Below are 14,139 nucleotides of genomic sequence, written 5' to 3' on the forward strand. Positions count from 1 at the left end.
CTACCTATCTATGTCTTTTCACTATTCCCCAGCATAGCACTGAATCAAATAACAATATTTGAACTGTTATATGGTGTAATTCTAAGGGTTGAAGTACACAAAAATTAGCATTAGGGGGTGGAGCCAAGATGGTGGAATAAAGGCAGGAACTTATCTGAGCTCCCACTCCAACCACCTCCAATACCTGTAAAATATGACTCTAAACAAATTTTAGAACTACAGAACCCACAAAGTGACAGAGAGAAACAAATCTCCTGCTGAAGACAGCTGGCAGCCCTACAGGAAAGGTCCATCACAGAGCTCTGGGAGCTGAGCACAGCCCAGTGAGCCACAGAGTTTTAGCCTCAGGGTGGCCCTCACCAGCAGCAGCCAGAGCAGACTTCATGAGAGTGAATAACCAGCAGCTGTGGAGGCTTTCAAACTTCTCAACCCATGAACACCAATACAAAGTAAAAAGTCAGTGTGGAACTTTGTTGTAACTGGGGGGGATGAAGTGTGGTCAGTCAGGCCCCTGACCTTGAGGCAAGAAGACTTCAGCTGCTGCCACATGGCTGCTTCCAGAGCCCCTGGCCTGCAGATCATAGGGGGACCAAACGACCATTCTGAGGGGTAATCACTCTTGCTTTAACCTGCTTGGATCTGGATCACTGTCTTGGGTGGAGGTCCTGGGGTGTGGCCAGTAAGCCAGAGCTAGTGGAGGATGCAGAGAGGATTCCCAATCATTAGCTTCAGCAGCTGCAAAAACCCCAGCAATTTGGGACAAAACTCTCTTCTCTGGAAGCAGAGTTCTACTGTGGTAAAGGAGCTTAAAAGTAAAGTAATTGACTGGCAACATGAACAAGCTGAGGAGGCAAAGCAAGCACAGCAATCTAACTTTAGGTTCTTTTTTAGGGACAAAAAGATCAAAGGATGGAATGGGAGGAAGACAATGAAGTCAGAACTCCTGCATCAAAAGTTTCCAAGAAAAATGCGAATTGGTTACAGGCCATGGAGGAGCTCAAGAAGGATTTTTGAAAATCAAGTAAACGAAGTAGAGGAAAAATTGGGAAGAGAAATGAGAAGGATGCAAGAAAATCATGAAAAGAGTCAACAACCTGACTGAAGAAAATAACACCTTAAAAAATAGACTAGCTGGGTGGCTAGGTGGTGCAGTGAGTAAAGCGCCAGCCCTAGAGTCAGGAGGACCCGAGTTTGGTTCTGGCCTCAGACACTTAACATCCACCCAAAAAAACTAGCCGTGAAACCTTGGGCAAGTTACTTAACCCCAATTGCCCTCCAAGAGGAAAAAAATATATATAGACTAGCTCAAATAGCAAAAGAAGCCCAAAGAGGCAATGAGGAGAAGAATGCCTTAAAAAGCCAAATTTGCCAGATGGAAAAAGAATCTCAAAAGCTCACTGAAGAGAATAACTCCTTCAGAATTAGACTGGAGCAAATGGAAGCCAGTGACTTTATGAGAAATCAAGGTACTATTAAACAGATATAAACAAATGGAAAAAATAGAAGGCAATGTGAAATATCTCATTGGAAAACCCACTGACCTGGAAAATAGATCCAGGAGAGATAATTTAAAAAATATTGGACTACCTGAAGCCATGATAAAAAAAAAAGAACCTAGAAATCATCCTTCAAGAAATTCTCAAGGAAAATTGCCCTGATATTTTAGAACCAGAGGGCAAAATAGAAATGGAAAGGATTCACCAATCACTTCTTGAAAAAGATGCCAAAAAGAAAACTCCTACTAATATTATAGCCAAATTCCAGAGTTCCCAGATTAAGGAGAAAATATTACAAGCATCCAAGAAGAAACAATTTGAATATTGTGGAAACACAATCAGGATAACACAAGACCTAGCAGCTTCTACATTAAGGGATTGAAGGGCTTGGAATATGATATTCTGCAGGTCAAAGGAGCTAGGATTAAAACCAAGGGAATATATATGTATACATACATATATATGTTTATATAGGAGGGTATATGTGCATATAAATACATATGTGAGTGTGTGTATATATGGATACACGTATATATAGCAAAGGGCACAGGATGAGATGAATAGGAAGGGATGATATCTAAAAAATAAAATTAAGAGGTGAGTGAGGGATATAATGAGAGGAGATAGGGAGAGACAGAATAGCATAATTTTCTCATATAAAAGAGGCAAGAAAAAACTGTTACAATGGAGGGGAAGAACAGAAAGGCAAAAGGGAATGGGTCAACCTTACTGTCATTGAATTTGGCTCGAGGAGGGAATAATATACACAACAAATTGGGTATCTTACCCTACAGGAAAGAATGAGGGAAGAGGATAATGGGGGGAGGCAGAAGACAGAAGGGAAAGTAGTTTGGGGGGGAGGGTAGTTAGAATCACACACTTTTGAAGAGGGACAGGGTCCAAAATAAAAAATAGAAAAAGTGGGGGCACAGGATAGGATGGAGGGAAATATAGTCACTATGGAAATGTTTTGTGTAACTACACATGTACAACATATATTGAATTGCTTATCTTCCCAATAAGGGTGGGTGACAGGGGAAGAAGGGAAAGAATCTGGAATCCACAGTTTTAAAATCAAATGTTTAAAATATATAATAATAATAATAACAATTATTATTATTATTACATGCACTTGGAAAATAAAATGTGCAGACACTGGGGTATGGAGATCCATCTTGTCCTACTGGGAAGTCGGAGAGGGGATGGAGGAGTATATAGGAGAGAACAGATTAAGGAAGGGAGCATTCAGTGGGATTGCTGTTTTGGGGTTGTGGGTAGGGGAAAGATGGGAAGAAAATTTGTAACCCAAAATCTTGTGGAAATGAATGTTGTAAACTAAAACTAAAGAAAAAATAATTTAAAAAAAACAGATTAAGGGAAAATATATGGGTGGAGGGAAGAAATGAAGATCATTGTATACCAGTGGTGTAAAACTCAACTAGAAATAATTTACTAAGCTACACAAAAGAATCCCTGCAGGTTGATTATTGACTTAAAGAAGTACATATTAACATTATTTGTGTTCTATTGTATTTTTATTTATTTTGTTAAATCTTTGCCAGTTAAATTTTGCTTCACGCAGGGGTATTGCCAGTTGCAGTTAGAATGTTTGATACTTCTGCCTTATACAAGGAGGGAGAATATAAAATTGTAAGTTTATATATTCTTCTCACTCATGAAAATCCTCATCACACAGGGGAAATGGAGAATATTACTCTGGCTGAAAGAACCCCATCTAATCAGAGGTAGAGCTACATGAGAATGTTTTTGTAATAGTTTAGAAGGGACATGATGAGGACCTGACTTAAAGTGGTAACTATGTGAGTGAAAAGAAGAGGTCATGTGTAGTAGAGGTGGAGAGAGAAATTACAAGATTTGACAACTAATTTGGTGTGTTGGGTGAGTGAGTAAAAGAAGTTAAGGGTGATGCTGAGGTTTTAGTGGGTAGAAAGATTGTTGTGCCCTTGACAGTAAAAGGGAAGTTTGGAATCGAGATGAGTTTAAGAAAACAAACAGGGAATAATTGCTTATATCAGGGTTTCAGATGGTTTAGAAAACCTGGGTCTCCACTGCACAAACCCTCTACACCTAGTATACTGTAGACTAAGACAACAATATTGAAATTAGTCAGGACTATAATCCTGATCTGTGTTTATGGTCAGGGGAAATGTAGAAATTGCACCATGGTGTGCGAATGGGAATTACTGAAGTTGGGGGTGGGGGAAAAAAGGCCACATTCTTGTAATCATAAAGTCCTAGGCATGAAAGGGAGCTCAGAAGTTTAGTTAACTCTTCCATGAAGCATCTCTTCCACAGTATCCTTGACAAGTGGTCATTCACCCTTCACTTGAAGACTGCTTTTGGAATGGACCCACATCTCTCTAATAGCAAACATACACTTAGAAGGCTTTACTTATGTCGAACTAAAATCTAGGGAAACTACCACATATTGCTCCTAGTTATACCATGATGGGATAGGGAGGAATGAAAGGAAAATCTAATCCTTCTACATGATCACCTTCAACTATTTGATAATATTGGTTCTTTGCCCTAAATCTTTTATTCTAAAGTGAAACACCACTAGGTTCTTCCAACAATACTAATGTGATGTGGCTTTAAGCCTTTTCCAATATCTAGTCACTCAGGATACACTCCAGCTTGTGGCTTATGGGGAAGGATGCTACTGCTTCCCCAAACATGGTTTCCAGGAACACTCAATGTGGTCAATCCAAGGCAGAGGACAGGGACACTATTACTTCCTTCACTCTGGAGAGCATTATTATATTAACATGGCTTAAGTTTATAGGGTAGCATAATGGATGATCTCAGAGCCAGAAACAAATGAATTCAAGTTCTACTTATGGTAAATCCTGGCTGGATGGCACTGGGCTAGTAATTTAACCTTTCAGTATCCCAGAGAACTAAGAAAAATGATTATAAGTTTCAGAATTATTGATCTACCCTGGTAGAGACAGTTTCCTCAATGGGAGTTCTCTATTCCAGTAAAATCACAAGTTAGAGAAAAATAAATTAGCCTTTGGGGATGCCATTAACTCATATTATGCCAGTTATGCTAGTAATTTGTATTGACTTTGAAGTCCAGCAGAACTACAGACTCAAAGAGGTGGAATAGACCTCACAAATTAACTCATCTGACCATATCAAAAATCCCTACTACAATATCTCCAACCAGTGGTTATCTGACTTCTATTGAAGACCTCTCATGAGGAGGGACACCCTTCCCTTTTGAAGCAGTTCAATTTTGTGATCTTTAAACCCTTAGGATTATTTTTTATTGTATCAAGTCTAAATCTGCCTCTTCAGTCCCTACTCATTATTCCCAATTCTTCCCTCTGGGGCCAAGAAGAATAAACATTTTTCATATAACAGATTTTTACATAATTCAAGACAAGATTAAAGGCCCCTCTAAGTCTTGTTTAAGCCCGAATGAATAGCTAGAGTTCCTTCAACTGATCTTATACACATGATTGTCAATGGCTTTACAATTCTTGTCACTGTCTCTTAGATAAACCCCAATTTGTCTATGTCTTTCCTTAAAGAAGCCAAGATGTGGCCCACCAGGGCAGAGAATAGAGGAACTTTCACTATCTTGGTAAATGACATTATCATTTAATTCACTAAAGTCTTGAGATGCTTTTCATGGTGACTATAGATGAGGCACACCTTCCCCATCCTGCTATTTATGAAGTTGACTCTTTGAACCCAAATATAGAACCTATAATTGATCTCAATTAAATTTAAATTTAATTAACTTGACACATTATACTAGTGTATCCTTCAGATTCACATTCTCTTTCAATAAGTTATCTATATCCCCAAGCACTATATCATTTACAAATTTGGTGTGCATGATATTTATGCCTTTATTGAAGTTATTGATAAAAATGTTGACTAGCACAGGGCCCTGGACATTTCCTTGGGGGTACTTTCATAGAGACTTCCCTCCAAATTGATTTCTGCTCAGGAATGGCTGAACCTGCTCCTTAGCTTCAGTCATTTAACTACTTCTTTTTTTTATTTTAAAAATTTATTATTTTCCTAGTTACATGTAAAAACAATTTTAATATTGTCTCTTCAAATTTCGAGTTCCAAATTCTCTCCCTCTCTCTCCTTAACCTCTCATTGATAAGGAAAATAATTTGACATAGTTTATACATATGTAGTCATGCAAAACTTTTCCATGTTAGTCATGTTGTGAAAGAAAACCCAGACAAAATAGAAGACTAAAGTAAAGAAAAAGTATCTTAGATATGCATTCAGGTTCCACCAGTTCCATCTCTGGAGATGGACAACATCTTTCATCATAAGTCCTTCAGAATTTTCTTTCTTTGCTGGCTGGATGGTAAAAACCAAAAAGAATTGGTAAACTTTATTTCACTTTTCCAGTTGTTTTCTGTTAATTTTTGCTTTCTGTTTTTTGTTACTTATTACATTTTGTGCTACATTATGGACCACACAAAAGCATGTCTGAACTCACATTAAAAGCATTTGATTGTCTCTACACATACATGAATAAATAATTGTAACCACATCCATCTTTTAAGTTGTTCTTTTTCTACTTTTGTAGTTACTGAAGGGACATTTTCAAGATTTTAAATCACTTAATGTGTAAGCAAATCCTTCAGCATTTCATGGGAGGGAAGTGTTGCCTTCCTTGTATAAGGATTTTCCAAAGGGTGGTTGGGGAAATTCCTAGAAACACATTATCAGACATGTAATCATCCCAAGGAATTTGAGATCAAGTTTCACTCCCAGTTGTAGTTTGGTCTTGCTAGAAAGGTTAACCAGCTCTGGTCACTTCCATGATTCTCTCCTCCTTAACTTCAATTAAACAGGCACCAATGGAGCCTCTACCAGGTGCATACAGATGAGATCTCCTGCCCTTAATTTGGGCCAAAGTGGAACATATAAAGCTTATACACAAGGGCAGGCAAGAAAGGAAATAAATCCTAGACCATTCTACGTGTGGAAAATGTCTGTGGTTGGACCACTGTGAATGAACATCATGCTTGATCTATGCTCTGGACACCACACTGTAGTAATTTCCCCTTTTATTTTAGGGAAACAAACCTCTGGAAGAAACAACTTATCACTTCAGCATTTCCCTTTCTTCTAGTTTTTATCATGTATTTATAAATAATATGAATAAAAGTGGTGAATGAAAAGTAAGAAAAGCTGGCCTACTTGGCACAATGGATAGAACATAGGACCTAGAACCAAAAAGCCTTGAGTTCAAATTTGGCTTCATACAGTTACTAGCTGCATGACCCTGGATAAGTCACATAACTTCTGTCTGCCTCAGTTTCCTCAACTGTAAAATGGGAATAGCAATACTAGCACTTACCTGTGAGGGTTAATTGTGATGATCAAATGAGGTATTGTTTGTGAGGCACCTAGCACAAGGCCTGGTGTATAGGAAAGACTTAATAAATACTTTTTCTCTTCCTTCCTATACACAGCAAAGTTCTATGTCTATTTATCCTTCCTTTTTCTTTAGTGTTGCCAGTTTTGGTTGATGTGTATGCGGCCTATATAATCCTAACTGCCTCTGTGGACACCTGCCCACAGAGGTTAACTTTCAATGATAATTCAGTTAAGGGAGTCATGAGCTATGAACAAGACAAGTATCAGGACCTTGGGTAAGTGGAGAAATAAGGTCGAAGTCAGTGGTTTCTATGATGGATAAAGTATTTTTCTGTGGTTATTCTAGGTAATTCACACAGAGGGAACAATAGGACATAGTGAAAGAGAATGCTTATATTTGGAGTCCCAGGTCTTAATTTTAACTCTTCTGCTTATATATGGAACCCTGAGGAAGTCACTTGGTCTCTCTGAGCCTCAGTTTCTTCATGTGTACAGTGAGGGAGATGCATTAGATGACCTCTGTGATCTCTTCTTACTTTAAATCTGCAATCCTATGAGTAGTAGATGTTGAGGTTAGAAAAGTTGATTGGGGCCAGACTGTAAAAGCCCTTGAAAGTCAGGCTGGGTGTTCACTATGTTCTACACAATCTAGACTGCTAGGTGTTCTCCAAATAGGATCCTCACTTCTGTCTCCTTATTTGTGAACATGAAGTTTTCTGTATTCCTGGAAGAAACTTCACTCCATCTTTACCTGCTGAAGTCCTTGTTTTCATTCTAGGCTCTGCTTAGATCTGACCTTCTCCAGAAAGCTATCCTGACTCTCACAATTAAATATAATCTCTCCCTCTTCCAATTTTTCTGGAATACTTTTATTAGGCATTTCCTTTGCCCCTAATACTTTCTGCCTTATTATCATACCTGAAATAGCCTTATTAGGACTATGGCCTCCTGGAGGTAAGGAAATGTATAGCTTTCCCATTTTTATATTCTCAGGGTCTAACTACCTCATTAAAAATTTTATTTGTTTTCAATTTATGGAATAAAACAAGCATTTCCATAACATAGTATAATAAAAAGATGATTGCACATGAAACTGTGAATCTATTATACACAACTTGTTATTCCTTTCAAATACACAACAAAATTATCATGTAAATTTCTTTTATTTTCTTCCTCCCTACCCTTGAGATGGCTAGCATTAGACAAAAATGAACATATATATGTAAAATTATTCTATACATACTTGTATTTATCAGTTCTTTCTCTGGATGCAGACAGCATTTTATTCATATGTTCTTTATAGTTAATTTGGGTATTTATAATAGTCAAAATAACTTATTTGCTCAAAGTCATTCTTAAAAACAATATTGCTGTAACTGTATGCAATGTTCTTTAACAAACAAAAAAATGCACTTTTAAAAATTAAGAAATTACTTGAAGAAAAAAAAGAGCTGGAAAACATCTCTCTGTGAGAAAAGCCAGGGAGAGTTAATGAATTGGCTCCCTAAGTAAAAGGAACCCAAAGACCCCAGCAAAAGGACACCTAAAAAGAGGCATCTTGAGATAAAATAAAGACTCTGGCACCTTGGGCTTAGTATCATGTTCATTTTCCTGAAATACCATTTTTTTGATATATAGTACCCTGCACAGAGGAGGTGATCAATATACATTTATTGAATTGAATTGAACTTTATCTTGTAGGCAAGACAATTTTTTGATGCCTTTTTTAAAGTAGAGGATGGACATGTTATTCTTCTCTAGGTTCTTTTTCCCTATGGAATCAGTTCATTGACTCTCTCTGTGTCTTTTTTTTTTCAGTCAGCCAGATGTTTTTCAGCAACTTTTCTTCCTTTTTTTTACTAGTTCTTTTGTAGAAATAAAGTAAAATTAGTTCTTTTGTAGAACTAATCTAGAATTTACTAGAATTTTTAGAAATTTGTTTTTTGTTTATGTTTTATGAAAGAGAAGGGAAGGGGAGGGGAGGGGAGGGAAGAAAATTTAATTATCAGGCAAAACAAATTTTCATATTGGCCATGCACCAAAACATATGTCTCATTCTTCATCTTGCATCTGATACATCTCTGGCATGTGGTAGCCTCCTTCATTGTCAGTCCTCTGGAATTATTTTTGGTTGTTCTATATTTATAACAGCTATTTTTAATATTACATAAATAATTTACTTTCTAGGGTCTTTTTTGTATTACAAAAAAGTTGTAAATTTTTTTTGTGTATATGTTCCTATTCCTCTTTGTTGATCTTTTAGGTATATAAACCAAGTGTTGTTGGCTCTGGGTTTAAAAAAAAGTATGCATGATATGCATAAGTTTATGCATAGTATGCACAAAAGCACATACTTTTGAGGTATACTTCCTAAGTGCTTTCCAGAATGACTGTATTCTCCAAGTGTTTTTCCCAAATAGAAAGACTTGGATTATTTCCTTCCAAGCACTTTCTGGACTCAGTTTCTTATTTTTTCTTTATTTCTAGTAGTGTAATCCCTAGCTTTTTAAAGGTCCCAGGGATATCAATGATTGACTTGTCTCCCTTCATCTCTTAGGTTCCTTTAGCTAAAACCATTGAAAATCACCTTTTGTCTTAGCCCTATGACTCTTAATACATGGGATATATGTGTGTATGTATGTATTTGTGTATGTATATATATACATGTCTGTGCATGTGTGTATGCATGTACTAGGTACTAGGATAGCTTCCCTTTCTCCACTCTTCTCCCATTTGAATAAGTGTGACGGAATCCTAATATAGCTGCCCCCATCTCCAATATTCTAACTTCCTTATAGGCCCCAGGCCCACTACCCCTACCTATTCACTTACTTCCCCCAAACCCCCCACTCAATATCCTAAGTTCTTTATATATTCCTAACTGCTCACTAGAACATCAGATGTGTCCATGAACTCGTATTTCTCACAGAATAGCAGGCATGTCCATGTGATGGGATCCCAGTCACTGTCTCTAGCCAGCCACTGCCCCTAGACCGATTCTTCATATTTCCCATAGAAACAGCAGGTGTGCCCATGCACTCAACTACAACCACATCCATCTGGTCTCAGACAGGATCACAATACTCAACCAATCAGAAAACTGCATGACCTGGATGCCCAAGCAGGATGTGGACCCCAAAACAATAGAAAAGACTTTCCCTAAATAGGCACCTGCACAGTAATAGCAAAAACTGTCCTTTATGTGAACTTATGATATAGAGAGACTTATAATAATATCCTTATCATACAAACATACCCCTCCAAATGAGGTTCGCTGTATCCACTGTGGCTGGGACCCCTCTCCTATTACCTTATTCCTTAACAACCCCTTCCTGGACGCAGAGGCAGGCCTGGAAGGGGCCTGATCAACTCAGAGGGCAAGACTTCCCACCATCCACAAGGGCCACTACCAGGCCTGTCACCTAAGGGCTGGGACTGGAAAGAGCAAGGTAAGAAGCAAATACAGGGGCCCCTGTCCTGGACAGCAAATACTCCTGGGGCTACCACTTCATAGCCCAGAAATTTAAAAAAAAAAAAGCCCCTATCAGGACCTCCATAGACCAGGATGACAGAGTAAACATCACCCGCTCCAATTCCCCCTCTGTCCCTGAAAACATAGTAACTCTTGCCCCAGGGCAAAACCCTCTACAGTAAAGGCTTGGGATCCCTAGAGGAAGGGCATGGCTAGGGCCCTGCCTCAAAATGGGTAGAAAGCAGACTACAAAGACAAAGACTCTGGAGTCCTACTATCCTCAGAGGGAGGAACCAAATTCAGAAGGAGACAATGTGGACTCCACACCCAAAGCTGAAACTTCAACAGGGAATGGGTCCCAAGCACCGAAACCTCTCCTAGATGACATCAAAAGGAACTTTGAAAACAAAATGAGAGAGATAGAAGACAAAATGAATAATTCTCTCAAAACCAAAATAGCAGAATTAGAAAAACATTATAATGAGGAAAACCTCTCTAAAAAGAAAAGTGTATGACATGGAAAAGGAGCTCCAAAAATTAACCAAGGAAAATGATTTACTAAAAACTAGAATCAACCAAATGGAAACAAATAACTCTATGAGGAACCAAGAATTAGTCAAGCAAAACAACAAGAATGAAAAATTAGAAAAAGAGGTAAAATACCTCAAAGAAAAAATAACTACATGTTGATAATTCTGGAAACCACCACAGCTGCTAGTTATCTGAAGTCCCTCCAGCTGGCAGCAGGTCAGGCCTGCCCTGAGGCTAAAACCCTTGGCTTGTGCTGAGCCGCTCCCTGCTGGCCTGCTGGGCTGTCTTCAGCAGGAGATTAGCTTCTCTGTGTCATTTTGTGGGTTCTTTAGCTCCAAAGTTTCTTCAGAGTCACCTTTTACATGAATTGGAGGAGCTGGTAGCCCGAGCCCTGCAGAAGTTCTGTTTCTACTCTGCCATCTTGACTCTGACCCCTCCTTTCTCGTTTCTGTTACCCTGTTCTCCATGTACTGGCCTCTGTGATCAAGCCTATACACCTACCAGCTAAACCTTATGGTAGTGAGCACTCCATAAATTTTTGTATATTGTCTCATTGTTGTCACTTTCTTTACTGAAATTATTGATTGTTTCTATGATTTGTTCTTTGACCCACTTATTCTTTAGGATTATTGACCTTTTTCTTGATACTTGCTTAATGAAAGGAAATGCAATGTGAATATTTTTATTTATGCCTCAGCCCCCCCCCCATTTAAATCAAATTCATGGATTTGATGGTTTGCTTGTACCCGAGTTTCAAGATCACATTTCTACCTAGCCTCAAAACACTCTCCCTGACTGTTTTCTTTCCAGTCTAAAGACTCTATGCCTAGGAAATACTCCTGAGTGGGCTCTAGTGAGAGAAATCACCTTTCCTGCAATTACTCATGAGTGGATCCTAGTAAAATTTGTTTCATTAATTCCCTTGATATTCTGGACCATTTATTCTTCCAAATGAATTTTGTTACTATTTTTTCTAGCTCTATAAAGTAGTTTTTTGGTAAATTAATTGGTATGGCACTAAATATATAATTTAATTTAGGTAAAATGTCATTTTTATTATATTAGCTCAATCCAGCCACGAGCAATTGATATTTTTCCAGTTAGTTAGATCTGATTTTATTTGTGTGAAAAGTGTTTTGTAGTTGTGGTCATATAGGTCCTGGGTTTGTTTTGGCAGGTAGATTCCCAAATATTTTATAATGTCTACAATAAAACAAACTATCTTTCCCCATTACAAGAACAAGCTCACCTTTGAACAATCTCCCTTGTATGAAAAAGACTATCTTGTGCCAGCAGAATTATCCTCTGTTGATTCCCACAAGTTGTCATATACAATCCAGCACTAGAGCTACAGATGTCAGCTCTCAAAACTATCTTGCTAAAGATGTAACAGACCAAAAATATACCCCTTCCCCCGGATTCCAGTAGTGAATGATGCCTGTGACTAAGGTTGTATGTTGTCACCTAGTTAGCATATCTGCCAGATACTACTACTTTTCCTATACAATCTTTAGCATCATTCCTGTTAAGTTGCAAGTTCCTTAAGGAGCTTTGACTGCCATATTAGTGTTACAATAAACCTTTGCTACCTTTATTTAAAGAATGCTTGAGTCCATGAATTCATTCTAGATGACACTGTCCTGTACTTCAATCCTTGGGGGTCCCTGAATCCCTTAAACCATACCAGGATGACACATTATGGCAATACAAAAAGGAAAAGAAGTTAAATATTTGAAGAATTTTCATAATTGTCTTGTTGGCTATGCTGAGTCTGTGGTTGCAGATGAGGGTGAGGGCTGGGTTAAGGAGGTAGGGGACACAGGGGATGGCAGCATGAACATAGTAACTACTCTAATATTTGTTTTTTATTTAGACATTTCTCCCCCATTCAGTTTGGTCTGTTAGTCGGCATATGTGGTATAACTGGCATTTTCCAGGAATTCAGAAAGACCATAGGTCATTGTAACCATGCCATGACAGTCTGATAAGGTCATAAATATTTCAGTGGAAAAGTGATGAGATGAAGATGAGTCTTCCTGACTCCAGGTCCAGCACTCCATCCACTTCCTGACTCCAGGTCTACCACTCTATCCACCTTGTAATCTAATTCCAGGGTGTGAAACAAATGTCACCCACCTAACTCTAAACTGTGAGTTAACTCAAATTTTTAACTATATATATATATATATATATTCCTCTAGTTAATTTGCAGACATGAACAATAGGGCCTAAACTTTACTCTGCTCCAACCACAATGTAACTGGCTACCTTGAATGAATTACTAATTATAATAGAAGCTGAATGTATCATATACATTATATAATTTAAATAGTCTAACAAATACATAGATTTTTGATCAAGTAAAAATTTGTGGGTGCATCTGAAATAGGGAAAAGAGCAACTGTCTAATGGCAACTCTTGGAGATACCAAGTCAGTTCTAGGAGGAAACAAAATACAGAAATATAAGTAATTTAAATGTATTTCTACTTGGAAAGAATTTCTGAGAGCTATATAAAGTAGAAAGCACTTTTTTTCTACAGCAGAGTGGATCACACAACAGGGGCTTCTTTATGTTTAGGATCTAGTGGATCCCTCTTTGCTGATTCCAAATTGAGACCACTTGCAGAAAATGGTGGAATAAACATAAAGAAGAACTGTTTGTCCTACAACAGCCCAAAATGTGGACAAGAGGCAGTAGATAGAGTACTGTACTTGATAGGAAGACCTGAGTTCAAATTTAATCTTTTACTACACTTATATAGATACATACTACATATGTGGTCCTCAGCAAGTTACTTAAACTCTTGTTACCTTAGTATCTTCGTCTGTAAAATGGGTATGATAATAACACCTACCTCACAGGTTTGTTGTGAGGATGCAATGAGATAACTTTATAAAGTACCTTACAAAATAAATACATCTTTATTTTATTCATTTGTTCCCCTTACCAAATGTCCAGTGGCTAGAACATATTGTTTGCAAGAAAACAATAAGGAAATCTCTTCAAGGCTTTATCCCAAACAGATGATAAAGAGTTTAAAATGATAAGCAAGAGTGAATAAATGGATGACCCCACATGGGAAAGAAGCTTTCTTCCTTGCATATATACATATACATACATACATACATATATACACACACACATATACACAGACCCAGTCACTGTCCTGAGCACCAGATTGCCAGCTGCTTTCTGGATGATTTAGATAACTGACAGATATCTTAAACTCAACATTACAACATTTAGTTACTAA

Source organism: Petaurus breviceps, unplaced genomic scaffold (genome assembly GCF_028583685.1).
Source record: "Petaurus breviceps papuanus isolate PSGF00001 unplaced genomic scaffold, PetGlider_PUasm1.0 90865, whole genome shotgun sequence".
Taxonomy (NCBI): Eukaryota; Metazoa; Chordata; class Mammalia; order Diprotodontia; family Petauridae; genus Petaurus; species Petaurus breviceps.